The sequence below is a fragment of the Mesocricetus auratus genome, unplaced genomic scaffold (genome assembly GCF_017639785.1).
Source record: "Mesocricetus auratus isolate SY011 unplaced genomic scaffold, BCM_Maur_2.0 Super-Scaffold_100026, whole genome shotgun sequence".
NCBI lineage: Eukaryota > Metazoa > Chordata > Mammalia > Rodentia > Cricetidae > Mesocricetus > Mesocricetus auratus.
Window position 1 is genome coordinate 7,338,780 of NW_024429207.1, and position 27,626 is coordinate 7,366,405.

Below are 27,626 nucleotides of genomic sequence, written 5' to 3' on the forward strand. Positions count from 1 at the left end.
AATGATCAGACTACAAACAGACATACTTGGAGTGCACACAGGACCTGCTTAATAACAAGGGTGTATTGTGTTTCCTGGGCACTGTGCTGAAAGATTTTTTTTTTTTTGGTTTTTACCAGACAGGGTTTCTCTGTATTGTTTTGGAGGCTATCGGTCCAGCCTGGCCTCGAACTCACAGAGATCTGCCTGCCTCTGCCTCCCGAGTGCTGGGATTAAAGGTGTGTGCCACCACTGCCCGGCGCTGAAAGATATTTTGCCTCAGGGTTGAAAGACTAACCTCAATGAGCAATTCAGCACTTTGATAGGTAGGAAAACGGTCTTTTTGTTGCATTGATAATTTCACTTTAAGGGATCCATACCACCGAAAGGCGACTGTGAACTGTGTGCGTATGTGCGTGCGTGCTTGCGGTGGTGGTGGTGGTGGTGGTAGTGGTGGCAGTTTTTGTTGTTTTAAGTTAGCCAAGGTGACACCAGGACACCAGGAAGTATGAAAACTGGAGTTCAGGACCTGTGAGCTGGTTGTGACCTCACAACACTTTTGGAGGCCAATAGACTGAAGTGAAATCCTAACCCTGTTACTCACTAGTCCCAGGACCTCACCCAGCTATCTGAGTCTCAGCAGCCTTCAGTTTCCCATCTGAGAGGTCTTTTCTGAAGAACCCAGGGCCTTGCACAAGCAGTGATTCTACCATTGACCTATACCCCCAGCCCCAATTGCTTATTTAAGATATGGATTTATATCATCATGCCTTCTAGAAAGGTTAAATGATGATTGGTAGAGACCCGGGGTAACACAGGCCAATGGTAAACGTATACCCCCATTAAAGGGCTGCCTTATTGATCAGGGTGTACTTGTAAGTGGTACCTAGGAAGGATGGTACATTCCTGGGTAGTGTGTTTTTTACATGGTATTTACTCCCTAGTCTCCCTGAAGACAAACTGAAGAAGCATTACCACCCACATTTTGGACAGACCGGTAAAAGGAGATGTTAGCTAGACTAACTGACCGCTCAGCATAGTTGAGACAGTGCCTGCCTAAGATATGAGAAATGCCTGGCCTGACACTGCCCTCTACTGGTGGTAAAAAGAATCTCCACTACTCCTTTGGTAGCCAGATGCTAGATTGCTGAGCCTTGCCAGCCTTGTGCCAACATTTTTCGTGGTCTGTCTTGAACATACATCTTCAAGAGCCATGACATTCTTGTCTGAGCCTGTCTTCATACTGCAGGATTGGGGTTGGGAGAGTCAAACATGGTTGTATTCAGCAAGACAGACCACGAGTCTTCAGTGTTTTTCTGCTTCTTTTTAAAATGTCAAACTCAGGGTCAAGCACTTTGAAAACTGAGTCATCTCCATTAGCCCACATTTGATGGGGGAAGTCCTTCTGTGTATGTTTCTCTTACTGGTTAATGAATAAAGCACTGTTGGCCAATAGGGAAGCAAGATAGGTGGGACTAGGAGTCGAGGAGGATTCTGGGAAATGTAGTCAAGACTGGAGGATCACCATATGATCTCCCGGGAGGAGAGGATGAATCAGGAGGGAGTCCTTGGAAAGATAAGTCCTTATAGAAATATGTATTAGTAATTACGGGTTAATAATTAAGTCAGAGCTAGTCATTAAGAAACCGTAGCAAACAGCCAACAGCTTCATAATTAATATAGTGTCTTATGTGTTATTTGGAGGTTAAAGCGGAGATGGGACCTAGGTGGGAATCCCGAAACACACACTGACATTTTTTTTTTGCCATCCGACCATTTTGGGATTCAGTAGTGAAGCAGGAAGCAAGAGAGACCAGCAAGCCACTGAGGTAACACATTAGTAAGATGTAAAGCTTGTCATCTACTTCCTTTAAGACAGATTAGGCACAAGCATCAGGGGTATAAGGTTGAATCTGATGTTCATAAGGGTACTGAGCCTTACCTTAATGACACCAATCCTTTTTTTTTTAATTTTTGAAGATAGAGTTTCTCTGTGTAGCCCTGACTCTCCTAGAACTTTCTCTGTAAACCAGGCTGGCCTGTTTTTGCCTCTGCTGGCATTAAAGGCATGCACCACCACCACCAGGCTAAAGGCACAGATCTTTTGTCCATATGCAGCTGGCACTTGGCAATGTACTGGAGGGTTTCACTATTCTCCCAAAGGATTCGTTTGGCAAAATCTGAAGATTTGAATGTGTTCCTGGAGTTTTCTGCTAAGGGAGTAGGTTTTGTCCTCTGGGACTCTGTCTCAAAATGCAGAGTCAACGTCCAAAAGACCGTTAGGGACATTGTTTGAACACTTGCCCATGCCTGTGATATTTACAACTTTCAGGCATAGTATCATGTGCTGTGCAAAGCCTAAGAATGGGCAGGTGACAGGAGCCCAGCTTCTGGGGGTCCTGATAGTACAGTACCAGAAAGTGCTATCCAGGGATCATGTGGGCAATGTCAGGACAGTATGAAGTATGAGGGCCTGTGCTAGTCGCCCGTTATAGGGGGTCCTGCTGGTTACAGTCATCATAACCCTGAAGAAAACAGAGGAGAAGAGCCATACGCTAGTGAAAACTGAGGCAGGATTTCAAAGAAATGACTAAAGGGAATGGACTACAGGGACAGCTCTTCCTAGACCAGAAGCCTCCAGAAGACGCCCTAGACGGTTCTTTTGGTAATAATACATAATCAACCAAATAGTTGATCATCTCCAAAGCAGCGTATGGCACAGTGCTTCAACCCTGTTCCAAGCTCGTGAAACATGCACGATGTGATGTGCTGGGGACACACCTAATAATAACAAGTGACAGTGACAACTTTCGACATCCACCATGATCTGTGCTGAGAGATTTCCAGAATTATTACCTGATGGTAGCATTCTGTATACCAGATATTTAGCTAAGAACTAAGACTTGCGAGAAATAAGCACTGCTATCCCCATCATTAAGTGATGAATCCAGGATTAGAAATAATTTACCCTGAACCCCAAGCCCCATGGTATCTTGAAGTATTTTATACTTTTTTGTTTTTGTTTTTGTTTTGTTTTGTTTTTGTAGAGCTGGAGGCTGAATGCAAAACTTCAATCACACTATGTAAGCGTCCTACCTGCTTAGCAGCTCCTCTAAGCCTTCAAATGTTAATTTAAAAATGAAGTCTAGGCCCTTGACCTCACTGCTCTACATGTTTATACAGTTTGGATACCTGAACTGAAAGAGGAGACTGATATTCACCATGGTCTTTGAACCACATCATGGAGTGTGTTACTGCACAAGCCTTGCATTGAAGGAGATCCACAGTGCACCCCAGTCTAACCAATTACCTGCTGGTCACCTCAAATGTCTCCTGGTGTTTTTATCATAAAAGGAAGGATGTGAGATCCATGCATTTGCTAACTCTGCTGGCTTCTCGTTTCCCCTCCAGGATGTTTTTGAAGCTAAAATCATTGTTTCTCTGTACTGACAGGAAATGATCCATCCAAAGCATTGCTGAGCAATGCATGAGTCATCATGCAAGACTTGAACAATCCACTTGCTACAAAAACCTCTGGATACCCTTTCCAGGTCCCCTATCCTTGCTTTTTGTTTCCCAGAACTCTTCTCATTCCTTACTCTATGGTGCTAAGGTTGGGGTCCTGACCACACCCCAATCTGCCCCAGCCTCAAAACCTCTCAGTTCTCTCTTTGGTTCATCAGAAGTGGTCATCGAATCCCAGGTCCCAGGTGTGCAAACAAACCCTCAAGCCCACACCCATCTCCATGCTTGAGCAAACTAATATCCCACTCCTTTTTTCAAAGTAAGTGTGCAACCAGTGTCTTAGTGGTTCTACTGCTATGATAAAACATCACAACCAAAAGCAACCCGAGAAGGAAAGGGTTTGGTTCATTCCACATCTCTCAGATCATGCTCAATCACTGAGAGAAGTCAGGTCAGGAACCTGGAGGCAGGAACTGAAGCAGAAGCCATGGAGGATGCTTTTTAACTGCTTACTGGCTTCTTCAGCCTGACTTGTTGTGCACTTCAGGGCCACCTGCCCAGCAAAAGCACTGTCCCACCCGTATCCTGTAGGAGGAGTTTTTCTGTGGACCAGGAGCCACTCCCAAATAACCTCAAAAGACTTAACTATAAATGCTTGGCTGATAGCTCAGGCTTATTACTAACTAGCTGTTACAACTTAAATTAGCCCATTTCTATTAATCTACATTGTGCCCCATGGTTTTACCTCTCTTTCATCTTGCACCTCCTGTTTCTGCTTTGTGTGTTGCTCATGACTCCTCGGACTCTGCCCTTCTTCTTTCTAGCATTCTCTCTGCCCTGAAAATCCTGCCTATCTATTGGCCAATCAGCTTTTCATTAACAACGAGAGCAACACCTCTTTACAGTGTACAGAAAGATTATTCCACAGCAACACCCACCATTAGAAAATGTCTTTCAGAGTTATCTACAGGGAATCTGATGGAGGAGGTGTTTGGTATTTTCTCAAGTGAAGTTCCCAAGTAACTCCAGCTTGTGTCAAGTTGACAAAAAACAACAACAAAACAACAATGACAAACAAACAAAAAACCTAGCTAGCACAACCATTTATGGCACACTGTTATTTCTCTTAGGATCAGGGGTACGACTCATACAAATGGCCATTTAATGGCCGCTGACTTAATGACAGTTTTTGTTTTCATAAATGGAGAGCTCAGACATTCTCTGATGTCTTTCTTCCTACTCCACCAAGGAGCCTATGTTAAGTGATAGAAAAGTTTCATTTATGCCTACTGTTCCAGAGGAAAGCATATCATTGCACAACTGGGAAGGAGCAAAATCCTCATTAGACTTGAGTCTACAAGATGTCAACATGTGGTCTATACACTAGACAGTCTCTAAATGGGAACTCCAGCAATGACTAGGAATCTTGAGATATGTTTTTAGTTTTTACTATGGAGGAATAGAAGTCTCTCTCACAGCAAAGGTGTTCTGCACACTCCCACACCAACTGTAGAACAAAGCTGTGCTACACAAGAATAGGGGTACATTTACACGATGGAGTACTACTCAGTGGGGATAAATGGAATCTTGGAGTACTACTCAGTGGAAAAAAATGGAATCTTGAAATTTGCAGGCAAATGGATGGCACTAGAAGAAGCCATCCTGATTGAGGTAACCCAGTCACAAAAAGACAAACATGATATGTACTCAATCATATATGGATTTTAGACATGAATCAGCAGAGTGCCAGCCTACAATCCCACTGCCAGAGAGTCCGGGAAACAGGAAGGGCCCTAAGAGAGAGATGCATGGTACCCCAGACAAGGTAGAATGAGGCAAGATCTCCTGAGCATATTGGGAGCATGGAGGGGAAGGGAAAGGGAGCCAGGATAAAGAGAGGGGGAGAAGAGGAGTGGAGAGGAGGACATGGGGAGCAGGAAGGTTGAGTTGAGGGAAGAATAGAGGAGAGCAGAATGAGAGATACCATAATAGAGGGAGTCATTCTAGGTTTGAGAGGGAGATCTGGCTCTAGTGAGATCTCCAGAGACCTACAAGGATGACACAAACTGGCAAACTAAGCAGTAGTGGAGAGACTACTTTAAATGCCCATCCCTGATAATGATTTTGATGACTATCTTACATACCATCCTAGAACCTCCATCCAGTGACAAACAGAAGCAGAGACAGACACCCACAGCTAAACACTGAACTGAACTCCTGGAATCCAGTGACAGAGAGGAAGGAGTAATGAGCAAAGGGGTCAAGACTAGGCTGGAGAAACCCAGAGAAACAGCTGACCTGAACAAGGGGGAGATCTTGAACCCCAGACTGATGACTAGGAGGACAGCATGGGACTGATCCAGACCTCCTGAATGTGGGTGTCAGTGAGGAGACCTAGGTAATCTATGGGGCTTTGGATAGTAGATCAGTATTTATCCCTGGCACACAAATGGACTTTGGGTGCCCATCCCGCAATGAGGGATGTTCTCTCAATCTGGATACTTGGGGGAGGGACTGGGCCCTCCCTAGAACGAAATGACAGATTCTAGAGATCCCCCATGGAGGACCTTACCCTCCCTGGGGAATAGAGTGGGGATTGGGTGGAGGGCTGGGGGGACTGGGGGAAGAGCGGGCATGGAGGGAAGGGATAGGGAGCTGGGACTGACATGGGAAGCAAGCTTGTTTCTAATTTAAATATATAATAAAAAAGTGTTTCAAGACAAATCAGTGAGCGGAAAGAATCCCCCAGAAGTTGAGTGATCTGCTCAAGTCTTTAGGAGAGCAGACACTGTTGCGACATGGAAGTTGAAATTGTGATGTCCCACTGCTCCATGGAGCCATGTGAGCATAACTTACTCCACATTGATCTATAAGGTGGAAAGACTTTGCCAAGGATCAGAGCACTCCTGGGAACTTACAGGATGGGGCCAGCGAGTTATGAGGAATGATGTAGATGTCTTGATACTCATGCACTGATGGGTAATAAATAGCCTATAGAGTTGACTGAAGTTATAAGGGCAGTTAGCACGGCCTATGAAACATCAAAATATAAGAGAAAACTGTAAATACCCCACCTCAGCTGGTTCCTTTTGCCCTATAAAAGTCCCCTTCCTGCTTTTATCATATCACACATTCTATTATTCTCTCCTCCTTTCCTTTTTCTTATTCCTTTCATGGTTTTCTTTCTAGCTTCATGACCTGTATACCCCCTCCCCCCACACACATAAAAATTAAAATGTGGGATCCACATATGAGAGAAGGCATACAGTGTTTGTCATCCTGAGTCTGGTTTATTTCACTAACATGATGTTTCCATTTGCCCTCATTTTCCTGCACGCATGTGCATATGTGTACTGTGTGACGGTTAATTTTAACTGTCAACTTGATACAGAATCACCCTGGAATCACCCCAGAAAAGAATGTCTCAACGAAGGAATCCCTAGATCGAGTTTGCCTAAGGGCATGGCAGTGAGGTTTGTCCTGATTACATCAATTGTAAGGCCCACCCATTTTGGATGGGTCCGTCTCCTGGATTTAGGTCCTGAACTGTACAAAAGTAGACAGAGTAAGCTGGTCACACACATGCATGCATCTGTTTCTTTCTGTGCTTGCCTTTGGGTGTAATATGACTTGCTTTTTTAAGTTTCTGCTTCCCAGACTTTGTTGCTGTTGTTGTTGTTGTGATGGACTTTCTCTGGGTGCTGGGATTAAAGGCAAGCTGTACCACCGCTGGGCTGAGAACTAATTTTTAAAAAGACAGGATCCTAACAGACTGCTAGGTTACCCAGTGGATCCTAATGGCTCTCAGAAAGAATAAATGGAGGCGGGCAGGGAAGCAACAAGGCTACAGGCCAAAGGATGCTATGCAGCCCCAACAGCATAAGAGCTGTAGGAGGCACAGAGCAGTCGTCCTTGGCGCACTCAGAGGGAAACAAGCCTTGATTTTGGCCATCTTGGCCTATACTGCAAGAGAAGAAATTTCTATTATTTCAATTCTGCACACACACACACACACACACACACACACACGCACACGCACGCACGCACGCACGCACGTACGCACAGCTTGTGGTAATTTGTTGCTGTGAATTTAGCAAACTCACACTGGAACTAAAGGACCTTATGTTAAGTCTAAGAAACAATAGAGAAAATGGAGGAATTGTGAGGCATGAACTAACAGCTAAGAACCTGGAGTCCTAAGACAGGGTAGCTTTATGTGACCCTAACTTAAATGAAACTCACTATGTAAACCATGCTGGATTCAAACTTACAGGTCTGCCTGCTTCTCCCTCCCAAGATGGTCCCCAAGCAACCAACAGTTCTGATTTACAAACTTTCAGCTTCTTGCTGGTGCATTCGCTAGACACCTCATGTTAAATTTTGAGCTTTTGCCAGGATGGTGACATGCAGTCCACCACACTATAGACATTCTGGGCGGGACCTTCAAGCCAAAGTTCCCTTTCAATCACACAATCACAAAATTAAACAAAAACACCCTCCAGCATGCGGTTACTAAGCCATGATGCTCTTCTCTAGGGTAGGTGTTATCAAATGCATTTTTAAACTCACAGTATTTTCAATTTATGATTGGTATAGCAGGATGTAAGCCCATTTGTCTATAGTTAGCATATTAGAGTCAGATAAGCTGTAAACTTTAGCAGCTACCAAGAGGGAAGGGAAAAAAAGCCAATGTCACTTAAGCTGGCAAGGAGGTCAGACCCATAGTGTCAGAAAAGTGGGGCAGACCTACAACAGCTGTGACCTCATCTCCCTACAACAGCTGTGACCCATAAGCTACTGCATTGGGGGGTGGAGGATTCTGGGAAAGAAAAGTATAGCACCTCATTAACGAACACCTACAAAAGTACATTGACTTGTGTGAATTCGTGTCACACTGTGTGACAGTTGATATCACACTGTGTCACAATTGATGTCACACTGTGTGACAACTGACAGCCCCTGCTTTGGAGACTAAATGTAGGAATAGAATTGCTGGGTCATAGGTAGAGGTTTCCATGGTTAGTCTCAGTGATACCTTCCTAATATGGAATTTTTATCTCCCTGTTGCCCTGATTAGAACCTTTCCACATATTCCTCTTACTCAAAGTAAGACTGAGTCTTCTATGGCCTACTGTGACCTCTCCTTAGGTCAAGCCCTTTGAGAAATAGAAGCCAAGACAGAATAGCTGTGCAAGCATTATATTGCATAGATAAAGGGAGGGTGGACAGGAACAGCCTCTCATTGGGGAAGCTGTAAAATCTGCTATAAAGAGACAAGGAAGGGAGTGGTGATGGGCAAAAGGAGTCTTGCAACTCTAAGGAAATGTTCTCCGGGCATTCTGAAGCCGCTCACTTTTCAGAGGAACTGGTCAGACTAGATATCTGCTTTTCCCAGTGGCTGGTCATGTTCAGTCTGGTGAGTGTGAGTTTTCAGCATTAACTTGACAGATCTGGGGACATGAGCAATGACTGCCGGTCAAGTCTTCCTCCCATGGCAGGTGCTCTGGGCAGCATGTTGTCATAGCCACCATACTTGTTGCCCCTCACACCTCATCTCCCAGTCTTCCCAGCATTCCTCGTTGCTATAGCTGCTAGGCTCTTGGCTGTCCTTCCCCTGACCCAAGGGTGTGTCCGTCTCATAGCCTTTGCTTTTCCTGTCCCCTCTTTGTGATGCATTGGCTCCAGATAGCAGCTTGGTCAGCTCTCTTCCTCCCTCGGATCTTGGCTCACAAATTTAGCTCATCAAGGGATCTCCAAAGCACGCTGTGTACTCTCTCTCTGGTGATTCCCGCCGGCACTGCTCAATGTTAACTTTCCCCACTTGACATTACAATTTTTGTCTTTAGAATTTTAAAAGATTATAAGCTGCTTGAAGTTAGACACTTAGCCCTGCTTGGTTTGTTTGTATACACAGGGCTTAAAGAATATATTTCTTTATCTGTAGAAGGCAATAGATACTTTCAGAATAAACGAATTATTTTATACCCATTATGTAGGTATAGCAAGCACTCTGAAGACACTGGTGAATGAATGAATGAGTGAATGAACTGATCGGGACTTGTCCAGAAGTTGGAATACAAAGCTGAGCAAGAATTTGTATCCCCCACTCCCATGGAGCATTGAACTCTTTAATAAAAATTGGTTATTGGATGCTAGAATTGCTCATTCATAGGAGCAGGAGTATCTTGTTACAGGCCACTATTAGTCTTTAAAGCAGCCCAGACTCACAGAAAATCATCTCAGGAAAGAATGTAATGAGGAACGGGTGAACAAACCCAGTGATCTTTTGGTTTTAGTCATGTATTTATGTTTTAGTTCTGGAAGTTGGGTCCGGGTAGACATTGTGTCTTAAGTCTTTCCTAATGGTGTTTTCCTAAGAAAATATTGTCTCAGGTTGGCTTCTGTGGGGTAAATTTCAAGACTTAGAAAGCAAACATTTTCTTAGAATACCAATCCATTTCTACTTAGTTAAATCAAATATTGTCCTAGGTTTGTGTTTTAGGCTAGGAAGGTAATTTCTTCACTATTTCCACACACACTCTCCACCCCCAGATTTATTTAAAGTTTAGGAACCAGACCAGCAACAGTGTCTCTGGGGTAGCACAGGCGAGAAGCTGTCATCCCAAACTTGTATCTGTCTACCCAGTCTGTAGGCTGAAGTTATTGGGAATAACAGCTGAGGGTCCATGGACGCTCATCTCATGGAAGAGTTAGGCGAGTTTAGAAGAAACTACATGGGAAAGTGCTGCCACATGAAGTGTGGTGGTGCATGCCTGCAATCCCAGCACTGGGGAGGTTCAAGCAAGAGTGTTGTCATGAGTTCAAGGCCAACTAAGGTCACAGAGTGAGACCTTGTCTCTTAAAAACCTAACTAAGGGGAGAGCTCTTGGACCCCAGACAGACAGCAGGGAGGCCAGAATGGGACTGATCTGGACCCCCCCCCCCCCCCCTGAACGTGAGTGTCAGTGAGAAGGCCTGGGCAACCTATGGGGCCCTGAGCAGTGGATCAGTGTCTATCCCTGGAATACAAACAGTCATCGTGTGCCCATAGCACAAAGAGGGATGCTCTCTCAGCCTGGACTCTTAGGGGAGTGCCTGGACCCTACCCTGAGGGAAATGACAGACTTTAGATATCCCCTATGTGGAAGGATTTGGCAATAGGGTGGGAGGCTGGGGGGGATGGGGAGTGCGGGAGGAGGGGAGGGAGAGGGAACTGGGATTGACATGTAAAACAAGCTATTTAAAATTAAAATAAAAAGTGATAAAAAAAAAACCTAACTAAGGGCCAGCAAAAGGGCTCAGTGGGTAAAGTTGCTTGCTGTACAAGCCTGGAGACTCTAAGTTAGTCCCTGGAACCTACATGAAGAGGAAAACTTATTTTACAAAGGTATCCACAGTCCTCTGCGTGGACATGGTGCATACATACACGCACTCACACTCAAAACAGTATTTTTAAACCCTGGACAAAAGCAAGCCAAAAGCACAGAAAGAAAACTGATCCCAATTGTTCCAGATGTTTGAAATTTAGGAACAGCTTAGTTTGAAGAAAAAGTGGTTCATAAGAGAAAAGATTTAGAAAACTACATCAGTAATTTTATAGGTGGAAGAGTATTTTAAAACAAAGATTCCGTAAGTCCACAACTGTGACGTTAAATGTTAATCTCCTAGGCCATGAATAAAAACAACCTTTTACTTGAGTCTTTCTGGGATGAAGGGGCTCTCCTTTACACACAGAGGTCAGATACTGGCCCAGGAACAAGGCCACCTCAAACTGAATAGAAACGGGAGATTCTAGGGGGCAAAATGACAGATAAGTGAGTAAGCAAATGTACTTGCCGCTCTTTAAAAATGTAAATTCTTGTACTTTCCATGTGTGTTCCATCAGGGTGTCTGCTTGGTCTTGAACTGAGAGGCTTCACAGGGTGTCCACTTGGTATTGGGTTGAGCTGAGACTAGGAACTAGGTTCTGCTGTGCTAGGAAGGTAGATGGGGTTGATATAATAAATGGTTCCTTGTGTGTATATCAAGGGACCCTTCTCCCATCAGCCCCTGCTTCGTAGACACGACTCTAAGTGGGGTTAATTCCACAATGAACTGAAAGTGAGCCATTTGATGCCCCAAAACAGGATTCAACCTTGTTCCTCGGGGAAATTGATAATGAAGGGTGTGATTTTAAATAGAAATTTTTGGCCTAGGTTTCTAGCCCCACAAATTCTACCTCAAGCCAGATCTCTTCCCCTCTTTTCTTAAATTATAACTTGAGTTTTACGTAGAAGGAGGTGCTCTCAAACTAAATTTATGTCTTAAAAGTAAATGGCCAGCTGTGGGGATTATTTGATGTGGTTCCTGCTCAATGTAGTAGTGGCAGACAGAAGAGGGGTATATTCACAGGTCAAACAGTGACCTTCTTATTAGCATGAGCAAAAGTCAGAAGTTTCTAGAAGGAAATGGACCAGAAAGGATCAAGATAAAAAGAGCCTTGGCGATAGTCTTTGAATGTTCCTCTTGGACTTCATTCCCCTCATTGGTTTAGGAAACAAATGTGCATCAGAAGTGACTGGTGTTTTTGTTTTTTTTTTGGTTTTTTTTTTTAGAAAACAAAATCTGCATAGCTCCATAGCCCAGACAAGAACCTATATCTCTTGCTTCTGGTCTATGATGGCTCTCATCACAAGAACTTCTTCAGGAGGCGATGAAGAAACCAGTTTGAAGCCCTAGATTACGTGTGAATGTGGGTAGGGAGGGATAGCAGGGGTTAGTCTCTGGATTTGGCAGTCAGCGTGAGGCAACTTGTTTTGGCAGAAGTATTGGCTTTTTATTTCTTAGTATTAAAAATTTCGTGCTCTCCTGCTGACCGCTAACCACCTGGAAGTAGGACCTGAATGAACAGGGAATGTCTTCTACCTCACACCATGCTGCCTCAGGGAACTGCTATTCCAGAGGATTTTCCCAGGCTCTGGGTTTCAAATGGCTTAAACTCCCAAAGTGAAAAACCTCTCGGGTAAATATGAAAGAGTTGTTTTAAAGCTCCAGAGTGCTGGGCCACCCACCAATCTGGAATTTTCTATAAAGGTAAATTGTTGGGCTTCCATGCCTTGCTGTTTATGGCTTTTGAAAGAGTTAGCGAAACACTAAATCACAACGACTCCTGCTTTGAGATCCCAGAATGCGTCCTGGGTTGAGTGTGGGCCGGCACCGGGGAGAAGAGGGAGAAGAGAATCACCCAGCTGGGCGGGGTGGCCTTTTGCCACAGCCCTTTGGACTTTCCTTCAGCTGAAATTATCGCCTTAATACATGGGTAGCGAGACCTTTCTACTAGGTGTGGGCAAAAGAACGGATGAGAAAAGGACCGCTTTGGGGGTAAAGCTGTTACAAGAGACTTTAAAATAAAAGCAAGAAGGGACCGGCAAGATACAGCCGATAAAGGTGTTTACAACAAGCCCGATGACCTGAGTTCAATTCCCAGGACCTACATGATGAAAGAGGAGAACTCACGCACACGCACGCACGCACGCACGTGCACACAATAAATAAATGTGGTTTTTAAGCACAGAGGCTTTATTATTTTATTGAGTTTCTACAAAGTGTCAGAGAGCATGAGGCAGGTTGAGTGCGAAGTAGAGTCCAGAGCCACCCTGACAGAGACTCTGTGCCGTCCCATGTCCCCAAGGTCAAAGACAAGGAGCAGCAACCAGCCTAAAGCTGCATATTGGTGGTCTGGGTCAGTGTCCCAGATGTGGATTATCAAAAGAGGCCTGTTTAAACCATGTTTTCCCAGTTGCACTGCCTTGGCTATCAGGAATAAGTAGCTGAGTGTCTGAGGTTGAATCCTCCCTTTTACACTCAACGCCAGGCACACTTATTGTTCACATTGTCCATTGAGACACACAAAGGGGGTTTAAAATGGAGGGAGCCATGAGGTTGCTTAGTCTGGAGGGAGCTTAGAAAGGCAGTGATTCTCATACTGCGGGCACAGTAAAGGGTATCTGTGTGGAAAGGCAGATGTCACGTGCACGAGGCAGCTACAAGATCTCTGTCTGAAGGAGAGATGCTTAGGACAGAGTTGTCCTGCAAACCCTGCCCTTGGAACCAAGGAAGAGTCACGTGGTGTCATGAGAGGAGGACAGGATTCCATGCCCTTGTCTTTTCCACTTACAGGCTCTGCAATCATGGACAGGTAACTGTATCTTAGAGCAGAGATTACTCCACCTGTTAGGTGAGAACGATTGTCACTACCCAACAAGGTTCCTACGAGGGCTATATTTGAATGTATATAGTACTTAGCATGGCACAGAGTGTGGTACATGTCCTGGAAATTCTGTGCCTTGCTTGACTAAAGCTGTCTTCTTGCAACAAAGGAAGACAGACAATCAGAATGCTGGAGAACATAGGCTGTCCGTTGTTCTAAGAATGGCTGCACCCACTGGAAGTGACGTGATAAAAAGCAACGGAGGGGTGGCAGAGTCCTCTGTCCCAACTCTGATGTACTCACTCCTTGGCTACTTGGTATCAAACAAGTCACGTGTCTTCTCTGGGATTGCTTTACCCTCTATCAGGACCCATGTAACCTCCCAGATGCCTCTAAAAATCAAGACTAGAGAGGAAGAAGTACCTGTTTTATTTGTAGAAAACAAGTTCTTGTATGCAAAAATGCTAAGCAACCTTAAGAATATTTGAATTAATTCAAAAATTCATGAAGGTAGTAAGACACAACATGTACACTAGATCACTTGTATCCTGTATAGTAGAAAAAGTGAAATTAGGAAAACAATCCTAAGTACAACATCAAAAGAACAAAATATGTAGGCATATTTACTACAGAAAACAAAAAACATTGTTGTAATGTAGTAATGACAACTACAAAACATTGTTGATGGAAACTCGAAAGAAATGGAAAGACATCCCATGTTCATGGATCAGAAGATTTTGTTACTATATCCTCCCAATCAATCTACAAATTCAATACAACCCCTTTGGTATTATGATTGGCACCCCCCTAAATTCATATGAAAATTTAGAACCGCCAACAAAAAAAACTTAAAACAAAAGAACAAAATTGGAAGAGTTACATATACTACTCTTAAAACCAACTACAAAGCCATTGGACATTCATTCATGATGACATGATCCTTACACACACACACACACACACACACACACACACACACACACACACACACACACACGTATATGGAATAAAACTGAGAACCTAAGACTAAAATCTAACAGTTTACAGTTATATTTACTTTTTGGCAAAGATTATTTTGTAAAATCAGTAGAAAAAGAACTACCACTTATTATATGTTTTCTTTCTTTTTTTAAGTTCAAAATTACTTACAAACCTAAATAGAGTTAGACATGTAAAACCCTTAGAAGAAAATACAGGAAATATCTTCATGATTTGGGGTTAGACAATGACTTCCCAAATATGACAGAAAAATGGTGATTTTTAAGAACACTGATAAATCAAACTTTATTTACATTTAGCTTGTACTTCAAGATATTCCATCAAAAAGTCAAGGATAGTTCACAACCTGGGCTATAAAAACCATATACCTCATAAAAATGTATACCCAGAGTATATAATGAACTCCTACAGCTAAAAATTTAAAAAGACAATCCAACTTTTCAAAAGGTTAAAAGGATTTAAATAGACATTTATCATTTGAAGTTCTCAAATATCCAAAAAGCACACAGGATACCTAACACCGTCAGTCATTAGGGAAATGTAAACTAAAACTGCCAAGAAATATTGCTTCATCTTCCACTAAAATGGCTGAAATGGATGGAGGGAGGAAGGAAGGGAGGGAGACAGAGGGAAGGAGGGAGGGAGGGAAGGAGGGAGAGAGGGAGGAGGAGAGGGAGAAAGAGAGGGGAGGGATGGAAGGAGGGATGGAGGGAGGAAGAGAGGGACAGAGGAAAGCTGTTGATACAGGAGGAAGGTAAAGCAGGCTTCATGGTGTGCAGGACCAGGTATGAAATGAAAATGTGAGAGCTCTTTCCAGAATGAAGAATTTCAGCTAGAAGAATTCTGGAAGTTTACACCACAAAGAACTGGAACATTAAGCCTTCTAGAGGGTTCCACATCCTTCCTTACCCAAATCTCAATTTGCATGCCCTGGGAATGAGAAAAGAAACAGCAGCAACCCAGGGATGGCTAGTCAGACAAGAGCACACAGCAATGATGGGGGGGGGTCATGGGCACCAGGTTGCTAGGCTTCCAGTCACTGTCTTAGAGGAGCCCCAACCCTGCCCCAGTTTTGCTGTGTTCATCCTCTTAACCAGCTCTTGGGCACACGTTTGGCCTCCGTGTCCTGTTCTGTTCAGAACGACAGACAGAACAGACCCTCTAGGCATGTTACCTTCGGGGATGCTGAATGTAGCTGGGGAAAACCTGGACCAGTCTGGGAGAGCTGGGTAGAGGTGGCAGGAGTCTGAGGAGTGTGTCCTGGATTCGGCTCTCAGACTACGCTAGTGAATGGTTGAAGAATACAGTATTTGAGGTTGTCTCCAAAACATCGACGTTTGTTTAAGATTTTTGCCTTCAGGCATTAAAGCAGAACGTTTTCTCAGATCCACCTGTGAAAGTCAAGTATGTAAATGGACATATTTTCATGGAAAGCCTGACATGCCATGGAGCCAGAGAGTCCATTTGTTTGATTTGTGTACGGTATCTGGAAGAGAACAGAAGCCTCTTCGGCAAACTCTGGGGGTGTCTCAACCACTACATCTATAGATATGGAGATGTCAGTTGCTACCCCATTTCCTCAGCCCAGAATCCTTGTCATAGACCATTAACACCAGTGAGATTCCACAAACAGCTTTCTTTGAATGCACGAAGTCAAAGTGACGTTGTTGCAATAATAGCAATGGCTGCAAAACCTCACGAATTGCCATTGCCATCCCCCTGTCTTGGTTACGGTTTCCATTGCTGTGATAATACACCATGGCCAAAAGCAACTTGGGCAGGAGAGTTTATCAGCTTATAGTCCCACATCAAGGGGGGAAGTCAGGGCAAGACCCTGGAAGCAGGAGCTGAGAGTGATGTTTATTGGCTTGCTCCACACGGCTTGCTCAGGTGGTTTTCTGGTAGAACCCAGGACAACCTGCTTGTGGTGGCACCACCACCATGAGCTTGGCCCTTCCTACATCAATCATTTATCTGGTAAATTCCCTACAGGCTAATCTGGTATAAGCATTTTATCAGTTAAGGTTTCCTCTCCCCAGTGACTCTAGGCAGTATAGAGTTAGCATAAAATTAGCCAGCACACCCACACCCCTGGCTCCCTCTATAGCCCTTAAGACTCTTGTTGGAGTTTCACTACTAGATTTCTGTCATCTACAACAACTTTTAGCATACACACCTGGTAGTCACTAATCATAGTTGGCAACATAGTGTGACTTATCCAAAATCCCAGCTAATTGTGGCATGATCAGGACAAGAGACTTGCCTTTAAGTCCCATTCCTGGGTCCTCTCTGGTCTACCAACTTGTCCCACATGAGTCACTCTAACTAGGCATGCTGGGTTGACTGGACAAGGCTTCTCACAGCTGAAGGTGACTGGCAAGTATTCCTGGCCCAACCCATTTACAAGTCACAGCACACAGGCTATGTGTCTGTTATGGACACTGGCATACATTCTCATGACTACTTATCCTTCCACGGACTGAGCAACTACAGAGGCATGTCTTCTCAAAAACACCCAGTGAGGAGTTTCTCCTTCCAGGGCCAAAGTACCAGAAGTATTCCAAACCACAAGTCCATTTATAATTTTAGCACTTGAAGCTCTTTGTCTCAACATCTGCCAACAATTCATTCCAAGAACTAACTATTGGAACTTCCCTCCTTGTTCTCAAAATGGCTTAAGGTATTTGTTGTTTACAATTAAGCAAAGTGTCAAATGCTACACACAGGACCTGAGCCTCCTGCCCCAGGTCCCTGCCTGTTTAGACTGTGGAGACAATGGCCCTATTCACCCAAGGAGACTCCGAAATGTGAGTAGGTGTTGGCAAAGGGTCTCTGAAAGAAATGTGAACTTGCTGAGTCGGGCTCCCTCCAAATTAATTTCAAGCCATTTAAACCCATTTTTTGGCATGAGATTTTGGGATGAAGTTGGTCCTGAAAACAGAACAGTCTAACCAAACTCCCAGAAGCCCCAGGAAAAGGCATGTGGTCCCATCAATCAAAAATGGGCTGGAACTAGCAAGAGCAGGGCTAGATGCACCATGGTTTGTAGACCACAAGGGCTCCATTTGGATGACTCTTCTGGGGGTAAAAAAGGCTGCTGTTATTGTAATCAAAAGCTTTCAGCACGTTTTAAGGTTTTACCCACCACCCCACCACTCCCTCCTTCAGGGAGTGGGTTTCTAGCAGACCAATGCTGTATAATAAGAACTCGCTCTCATCACCACGGGGGCCAAGAGAAACATGCTTTTGGAAAAGTGGCGCTTCAGTGTGGAGAGGTCGCTGATGGGAGCTAAGTAATGACGTGCCAGGAGACATTATTTCTGTAAATACTTACAACAGTTCGAGGCAAGAGTTGGCTAGAACTCTTTAGGGTTTCTGTTGCCCCACATTTCAGCTACCCAGTGTGCTTCCAGAAGCTTCACCGGGGTCCATCACAGAGACCGTGCTTTTACTCTGGAATGTGGAAAGGTGCTCTTGGGTGTTAGATGTGTGTTTGTGAGGGCTCTTCTCTCTCAGATGCATGGGAAGCAGCAAGAACATGCCATGGCCGTGGAAGCACTCAAACCCCCCTCCTTAAACTCTTTTACATCCACCCCTCAGCCAGTTAGTAAAGCCTTCCTCAGGGTAGTCTTCAAACTCACGTCTCCCACTTCATAAACAATGGGTGCCCAAATGCTTGTGGGGAAAACTGGGGGTGGACTCATTGCATTATCCTTCCTTGGGTTTTCTAAGTCTTCCACCAAGTCACACGTGGTATTTTTAAATTTAACATAAATCTGCAAACTCATCTCTCTGTATCCCTCTGACCCACACGTAAATGGAAGGCGTGTTTAACCTCTCTTCTTGTCTTCTTCCATGTTTGTTTCTCTTGGTCTATGTCGTGGCCCTCATCTTGCCAAACTCTTTATTGGTGGTTTTTTCTTTGAATATCTGGCTCAAATTTAACTTCCTACTTAAAAGTCTTTCTGCCTGTCTTACAATGTTTAATTCTACACCTACCCCCATTTCTCTATGAAAATGGTCAAGATCCTTTAAACTCCCAATAACATTTCTTCCCAGATCCAGGCACCTGTCTGCATGTTGTTCATTTAAATTAGTTTTCAGCTTTAGGGTAGCTCTGGTTTTGGTCTGTGGCAGTTTGAGTGAGAACGGTTCCCCAGGTCCATGTATTTGAATGTTTGGTACCCAGTCAGTAGAACTAGGATAGGATAGTGGTTGCCAGACCCAGAGTCTCTCCTTCCCTCCCTCCCTCCCTCCCTCCCTCCCTCCCTCCCTCCCTCCCTCCCTCCCTCCCTCCCGTTCTTCCTCCCTCCTTCCCTTTTTCTCTCCCTCCCTCTTTCTCTCCTTTCCTCTCCATCCATCCATCCATCCATCCATCCCTGATGTCTGTGGGTCAGGATGTTAAGCTCTCAGTTACAGCTCCATGACTGTCCCACCATGATGATCTAAAACTGTAAGCAAGTCACCAACAAAATGCTTTTCTTTTTATATGAGTTGCCTTGGTCATGATCTCTCTTCACAGCAATAGGACAGTAACTAAGCAAGCTTATTATTTCATTATTTCACTCATAAATCAATCTTTGATATCTTAGATATCTTCAAAATCCCCTTCTCTTCTAAGCTTGGTATATGCAATAAGATTTACAAGTTGCTGGGTGCAGGTGTATCATTTGAAATGTATGTGTGGCACATTGCTTTAAAGTTTAAAATAATCCCTTGCCCTTCTTATGGGAGGACTATATGACTCACTATAAGCATCAAGCTTGGCAATGTGCTTTACTTCAGTCATTGAAATGTGAGCATCTGTGATTTGTTCTCTGAGCAGAAATTTTAAAAACACTGCATTGGTCACTATTTTATCTTCCATGCAAGTACCATGTCTCTTCTAGAAGATGATCTCCTTCAGCCTGGGTCCCAGTGTGCAGAAAAGCTGAGGCAGAATTAATTCCTTAAGCCATGTTCATGACTGAGGAATAAATGGTCATGCTTCTGGTACTGTTTGCATTTGCTTGATTCTGGATCATAACTTAGGTTAACCTTCCTGATAGTTGGTATAATGTGCACAACTATCACAACGGTAATTTAACCGTTTACTGTCTTCACAGTAAACTTACTGGTTAATCTTTACTTTGTCCATCATATTACAATAAAACAAACAAACAAAAAAAAGACATTAAGCCCCAAGGCTGATCTAACTCTAAAAGTCAAAATATGGCAAAACAGATAAAATTGTGTGGTGATTTGAATGAGAATTGGCCCCTAGGCTTATATATTTACATGTTTAGTCCCTAGTTGATGAACTGTTTGGAAAAGGTAGGAGGTGTGTCCTTGTTGGAGACGGTGTGTCACTGGGGGGGGGGGCTTTGAGGTGCAAAAGCCCATGCCAGGCCTAGTCTGTCTTTGCTTGTCTCTGTCTCTGTGTCTCTCTGTGTGTGTCCCTCTCTCTGTGTCTCTGTGTCTCTGTGTCTCTATCTGCTACCTATGAATCAGCTACAGTTTCAGCATCATACCTGCCTACACGATGCCACGCTCCCCACCATGATGGGGTGATAACGGAATAACCCTCTAAAAGTGTTAGCAAGCTCCCAGTTAATTTTTTTAAAGTAAGAGTTATGGAAGTCCTAGGAAACTCGAATACTACAGAAATTCTCACAAAGATTGGGAATGGATACAGCCTGTCTGAAAACCCTCAGTTCTTCCACTGACAGCCGAGTGTCAGTCTTGTTTGGCTCCTTTACAAAGTCACAGTAGGGTAGCTTACACAGGAAAGATTATTTTTTTCTGTGTAAGCTACTGGAGGTCCAAAGTCCAAGACTCAGGTTCAATATGGTTCATTCTTCTGAGGCTTCTCTATTAGGCTTGAGATGGCCATTGCCTCTGTGTGTTCCGCACGGTCTTCCCTCTGGACCTGTCTTATTTCATGCAGAGACATAAGTAATATTAGATTGGAGTTTATTCTGATGGCCTTTTTATCTATCTAAATTACTTATTCAGGGACCTTCTCTCCTACAAGTCACATTTTGGGGTATTAGGGTAGATTTTAACTCATGAATGTCATAGTGGATTGTAACATGGAAAATAAAAGACCCAGAGACAGATGTTGGGATTCAAACTGAAGATCAGGAAAGCAAAGCATCCCAAGCCACCAGAGAGCTCTTACCTCTAACAGAGCTGGGGTGTTCCTGTTCTCAATGTGGCTGGAGAATGAATGCTTAATACTGACCTTGGTCCTGTCTTATATACATCTCTAATACTGGGGTTAAAGGCATGTGATCTTAGGTGCTGAGATCATCTTCGTGTGAGCTGTTTCTCTTTAGGACTGGATCAATCTTGTGTCAATTCTGGTGGCCTCGAACTCACAGAGATCCATCTATCTCTTAATCCTGATTCCTAGGATTAAAGGTGTGTAACACCACCTCCTAGCTTCTGACTTCTAGGATTAAAGGTGTGTGCCTGGCTTCTATGGCTTGAGGCTGACTTTGCTTTAGTAAATCATAAATAATATATCACTACAGTGGATACAAGTTGTCTCAGAACACCGCCTCATGTTTTTAAATATCTAAAGAGCTTCTCATGGTGCTAGAATGCGCAGATTGGCCACAAGAGTACTAAGGATTGGAACCCAAGATTACAAGAATAGCCTGAAGACTCTTGAAGTAGCCAGCTGCATCCCTAAGTCTGAGAGCCAGGACCACACCAAAGTAGGCCTTCTTTGCCTCTTGCAGTTCTCCGCATTGGTTCCGGATTCTTTGCCTTATTCTGTGTCTTGCTGTTCCATCTGCTTCCTTGGCTTTAGCAATCTCAACTACAACTGGATTCTCCTCTGGGCTGTGATGGCTGCTTGTGTTCTGGTTGAATCCTCTGATCATATCACATTCTCTTTGATCCCTTCCTTGGGCACAACCCCTTCTTCCAGGAAACTCTCCCTCTAGCCTTCTTGTAGATCCAACATTACAACCAAAACTGAAAGATGTATTTTGAGATATATGACTGAACATCACTTTGCACCTACAAGCCTCTTAATTGCTTTTGTACGATCATGAGTTTAGTTTGCTTTTCTTTTTCTCCTTATTAGGAACATTGACTCTGAGGTTCTGAATGTCCGAGTCATTGCAAGAGTGCTTCTTCACTGTAACCAATGTTATCTGGGAAGGTAGAAATAGATACATTGTTGCTGTAGTGAAATGGGAAAAAATAAAAGGTAGTGAGTGATGCAGTAGGGGTCATCCATTCTAGTTCAGATTAAGGTGCATCTGCTACCAGGGCTCCGAAGAAGAAATTAGAAAAGGCAGAGGGGAGACTCTCGGGACTCTGAGGGTGCAGGAAGAATCAGACAGTTCAATGTGTCTTGAGGTGGGTACACAGCAGGTTCAGCACGATACCAAAACGACAACGAACCAGCCTGGGACAAGGTAAAACAGGAGCAGGCTGGGGCCACTTTTGTAAGGACTTTCACTCAGAGTGACACCAGGGAAGTCTTAACAGAATAGCAACAGAGACAAACGCATGTTTTCCAAAGACTCCTCTGCTTCTGTCATGTGACTGTAGGACACAGAAGGCAGAGGAGCCAGAGCAGGGAAGAGGTTCCAGGCAACCACGTGGGGGGGGGGTCCACCAGGGCTGGCAATAGAGGTGGAAGAACCGCACACTGGGGATGGCCCCTGAAAGTGCAGCTGACTTAGGCTTTGAGAGAGGAAAATCAGGAAGGAGAGGAAGAGCCAGGACAAAGGATCAAGGAACAAAAAGGAAGTAGAGAGAGTAGGGGAGGATTTCAAAGAGGGGAAGCAGTAGGTGTGCCAAATGCTGGTCCTGGGCCAGAGCCCTGAAGTGAGAAATGGAGCCTGGACCTCTAGGATGTCACTTGTGAAAACAGACCTTAAAGGTTGGTGTGAGAGAAAGGGACAAGAGGGAAAAAGTGTCCAAGCACAGGACACTTACCAGTGGAGGTATTTAAATCTGAGGAGCTTCATACCCAGGGTTAGTGGTCTTATGTCAATGCTGAGTTCTAGGGCAGAGAGGAGAGGAAGCCAAGGATGCTGTCTCATCCTCCCTGGTGCTGTGAGTGGGTATGGACCTCGTGCTCCACCCCCACGACAGCCAGAATTCTGAAGATGCCTGTGAATGTGTGCTTTTCTCAAAATGTGATTAAGTACTCCCTATACTGATTTCCTTTGGTCCAAGTGATGGTTTTAATTTACATCAGTCATTTTCTATAGAGCGTATGGAAGCATGCCTCGCCAGGTGGTCTGTTACCCCTAGAATGCTGTGTCCTTGATATTGGGTAAGAATTTGTATCACATTCAATTTCCCGGAGTGTGGTAGGGATCATACTGGCACAGATACTAATTAGGGCAGTTAACATCCTGGTCTCTGTTTTGCTTCCCACAAAGGGTTTACAAAGCACCATTACTCAGACCCTTGTTGCTTCCTGAAGAGGCCTTTGTCCTGGCTCTCAGGCGAACTTGGCCTCTGATCCTTACGCTCTAGTCCACTCTCCTGCATTCCTGAGGGCATTAGAGCAAAACACTCATTCTCAACCCTTCCTTGCTTCTTATTTGTGGTTTTTAAGCACATTTTCATATCTTGGCAGAGTTTTTAAATGAAGCTAAAATTCTAGAGTGGCTTTCCAGCTACTGAGGGCTTTTCTGGGTCGCCTTAACTTCCTAGCCAGGAGTTTCAAAAGCTTACAAACAAATGTTCCATTGGCCTTAGCGAAACAATGTTATGTCACTCTGGGTAGCATTTTCTCTGACCAATGACCTGGATTGAACAGATCACTCTATTTTTCCTCCGTTAATTTTATGAGAAATCACCAAGTCAAATGTGAATCTGCCTGCCAAAGAAACTCTCGCTTTCCAGAAACATCCCCAGCAAAATGAATTTAAGCAGAATGTACTCTAACCACGTTTAAATTGTGGCTGCATTTTAACTACCGCTAACTTGATCCACACGCACTGAACTTCAGAAAGGTTACGCAGGAAGGCATACACAGCAGTGTAAGCCACACGTCTCCCTATTTACTCCCCGTCACATCTAAGCCTCATCGCCTTCTCATAGTCAGACATAGAGGTGCATACTTGTATTTCCAATAGCAACGAAGGGAGCTGAAGCAAGAAGATCAGGGGTTCAGAGCTAACCTGGGCTCCATGGCTCAGTCCCAGTGGAAACAGTTTGAAGCAGTAAATTTTCCACTCTGACCTTTGCCGCATGTCGAGAGACCACATCTGGATCCTTTCTGTTTTAATTTGTCCAGTTTCCCCACCCCAACCCCCAGCAAGCTCACACCCAAATAGAATACCATAGCACAATCCTGCAGGGTGAGTGGTTTAAACAGTATAAACTCATTCACAGTTTGGGAGTTAGAGGTCCAAGCATAAACGGATGCTGGGTTTGGTTTCTTCTGCAGTTTCTCACTGAACTTTTCCTTGCTGAGGCATAGCCTTGCCTTTTCTCTATACACACCATATACTTGGCGTCTTCCTCTTCTCCTTCTCCCCGACCTCCTTCTTTTCTTCTTTTTGAGACAGGGTTTCTCTGTGTAGCCCTGACTGTCCTGAAACTCACTCTGTAGACCAGGCTGACTTTGAACTCAGAGATCTACCTGCCTCTGTCTCCTTAGTGGTGGGATTAAGGTGTGTCACCACCACCTGGCTGGAAAAAAAAACCACCTCTTTTTCTTCCTTTTCTTTTAAGAACACTGGTCATGGTGTAACAGAACCCTACATGTGTTGGGGAAGTCCTGTATATATGTCAATAAAGCACTGTTGGCCAATAGGGAAGCAAGATAGGTGGGACTAGGAGTCCAGGAGGACTCTGGGTAGGAGAAACACAGGGAGTCAAGATGTAACCGCCATAGGGATAAGAAGCCCAGAAATTTCTCCGGTAAGAGAAATACTTAGATTAACAATTATTGGGTAAATACTTAAGTCAGAGCTAGCCAGTAAGAAACAAGCAAAGCCAACAGCTTCATAATTAATACAGCATCTTGTGTGTTATTTGGGGACTGCAATGCAGCAGCGCCCAGGCGACTGGCGGGTGAAAAACCAAGCAGCTGGCAAGGAAAAGCCTCTCTTTACATACATGGATGCTTCATGTTAACATAATCACCCTTTAAAGACCTTATTTACAAACAAAATTACAAAATTACATTCTGAAGTGGTGTGGGATAGAATGCCTCCCAACTCACAACACATTGCAATACATTTTAGAATATTAGGTATCTTTACTCTAAGTGATTCTTCTCAACCTCAGCATAAACATCCTTGGTGAAAGACCTTGTTTTAAGATACAGGGATTATAGCAATCAATTGAACATCTTCTTAATAACTATCAAAACTGTGTTCACAATTGTCCTGTTGGAAACACCTTTGGGGTGGTGGTGGGCAGATGGGGTGGATAGCCAGCACAGTGGCTTCTGCCCATTAGCTGGGACGGGAGACTCTCTAAAGTTGCTTATAAATAAGTTTATTTACCATGGCATTCCACTGACCACCCTAGAACATCCTGTCCCTAGGGGGTCAGCCATTTGTCAATGTCTATATGAAAGACTCCTTAGAAGGTTGCATTAATCTGACCTTTGTCACTATCATGAAGAGTTTGAGACTGTGGACTTTATTAAGAAAAATTATCTTCTTTGGTTTAAAGTCCTGGAGGCTGTAAGTTCTGGGTTAGGTTGTTTCATTGATTTGGTCTTTTCTGAAGTCCTGTTGGCACTTGGCATGACCGCAAGTGACCACGTGGAAATCAGTCCTATCTCACACTAGAAATCCAGAGAACAGTCGGGGCCAGACTCAATTCTCTACCAGTTAATCTTGTGAGAACTCATGGATTCCAAGAGATCTTCGACAATCTCTCTCCCCGGGAGCAGGCCCCTGCAGTTTGCTAAGGACTTCCTGGTGTTCCTTACCTTTGAAAGCCTCCACAGCGGTTCTCAGCATAACTACACTGAGGTCCAAGCCTCCAGCTCAGGAAGCCTTGTGGAACAGACCACACCTAAACAACAGACAAGGGCCAGTCCTAACATTGTGAATTCCCATGCGTCATTCACTTCCATGTCTGCATCCAGCAGCACCTGGACCCCAGGTGGGATCCGGATCTGGCCGTTCATTTCATCTTATGCTACCACCAAAGACACAGATGCTACAGCCGAGACACAGAGGCTGGGGGCAGTCAGAAGATTGGCGAGGTCCTTCCTGCAAGGATCCCACGTAAGTTCTTCTGACTCCAAGGACAGCAGTGCTTTGCTTCCCATAACCCATTATCCCTCCTTACTGGAAATCAAAGCAAGGGCTTTTGGTCTTCTGCACACCAATCCATGTGAAGAAGCAAGGGCAGCCTCTCTCATGGATTCTGGGAAATTCAGCCTGTCTTTTGGTACCAAATGATCTACCTAACAGTTCGGCTGGCTTATGAAACCCTCAAATGCTCAAACCATATGTTTAAATAGAATTCTCAATGGATATATTCCTTATAAGTGCAAATGGAATTTCTCAACATCAAGTGGAAAAATAGTCTTAATTTGTCCTTCAGTCAGTCATAGGACAGTGAAAATGATATGGTCTGGAATTTCTTCCCCCAAACCATGACTTTACTCCTCAGGTGCAAGATGAGTCACACCCGAAGACATCTGTACATAAACATGAGTCTGGCTGGCCACACGCACATCTAATATCACTTCTGAAAACATAGAAAAGCAGACTTTCAAATCAGACAGTACATTTCCCCCCTGAAAAAATCTATAGACAGAAAGTGTATGTGGTTTCCTCGTCTGGCTAGCTTTATTGTCAAAATTAGGGTGAAGCTTTTGTGTGCTTGAAGCCAGCCTTTCCCCATGGGCTAGCTTTCTCTCTTGAGAATACTAAGACATACATCCTGAAGTTGCACCATGCTTATGGGATCACTTAGCCCATATCCCCTAAAGACCCATAGCCTGAAAAGAAGGTGTGTGTTTGCTTGACAGAGACGTCATGAAAATTCATCCTTGTGCCGTGACAGGCATGCGGGTCTGAAAAACAAATGTCCGTGTCACTGGCTCCATGTCCATGTGGGGTTTGCAATAGTCCCCTTTGACTTACTGGAGTCAGACTTTATAAACTGGATTTTGTTCATTCTCCACGGCCATTGAAAAAGCTGCCCGTGGCAGCTTATGAATTGTGTCTCCCAGCGGGCTCAGAAAGACAAGTGGAGAGAGGGTGGCCAGTGTGTGTGAAGCTCCCCCTGCAGAATTGGGTGGGGACACACAATAACATCTGTGTGTAACCCAGAAGCCTGCAAACTGCTTCCCAATGAGTAAGCAAGTGAGCATGAACGACGGAAGGCCAGAGCATCTTTTGTTAACTGTCTTAGAGACTGGTTTGTATGGTAAGGGGATGGGGGGAGGCGACACAGATTCCTTGCTTGTGTGCAGCCTGATTTTGTTATCTCTGCAATATCTTCACTTCTAACTCTCCAGACTATGTATTTCCTTTAATTTAGGGAGTCAGCTCATGGTGACTTTGCACGCTCCTAGGGCACCCATATAGACAGAAACTCTAGGGTTCTTGGCCCTGTACCGTTACCATCAATGATTGGATAGTTTCTATGGCCAGAACCCACAGCTAACGATGCCAATACCATATTTGCAACTGCTTTGGTTTTGGTGTTCTGTAAGCTATTCAATGAGATATCACAGTTCTTAGCACTTGTCTGGTAATGTACTTCCAAAGTTCTCCCTGAGTTCAGAGCACACAGTGACATCCTGCAATGACTGCATTCATAGCCTCCCTGGAGAGCTGCCTGCAAAAAACAAAAACAAAAAAAATCCCCAAACTTTCTGAACATCTCTTGATGATTTCGCAAGGTTAGATGAAGAAAACAGAAGCTGGGAACCCAGCTGCATGCACAGGAAGAAGCAGTAGGGATCATCACACAGCTTCAGCCTTCTGGAATCAGCTTTGGCCTCCTGGCCATTCCAGGTAGAGGGAGGTCATCTTTAGCCAAATCCACTGTTCCCAAA

The 27,626-nt window shown here is 44.2% G+C and overlaps 1 protein-coding gene across 4 annotated transcripts in view; it reads right to left on the reverse strand.

Moving 5' to 3' along the window:
- Enpp6 (ectonucleotide pyrophosphatase/phosphodiesterase 6) overlaps nucleotides 1-27,626 on the reverse strand; it is a 119,651-nt gene that overhangs the window by 79,943 nt on the left and 12,082 nt on the right. The window lies entirely within an intron of this gene.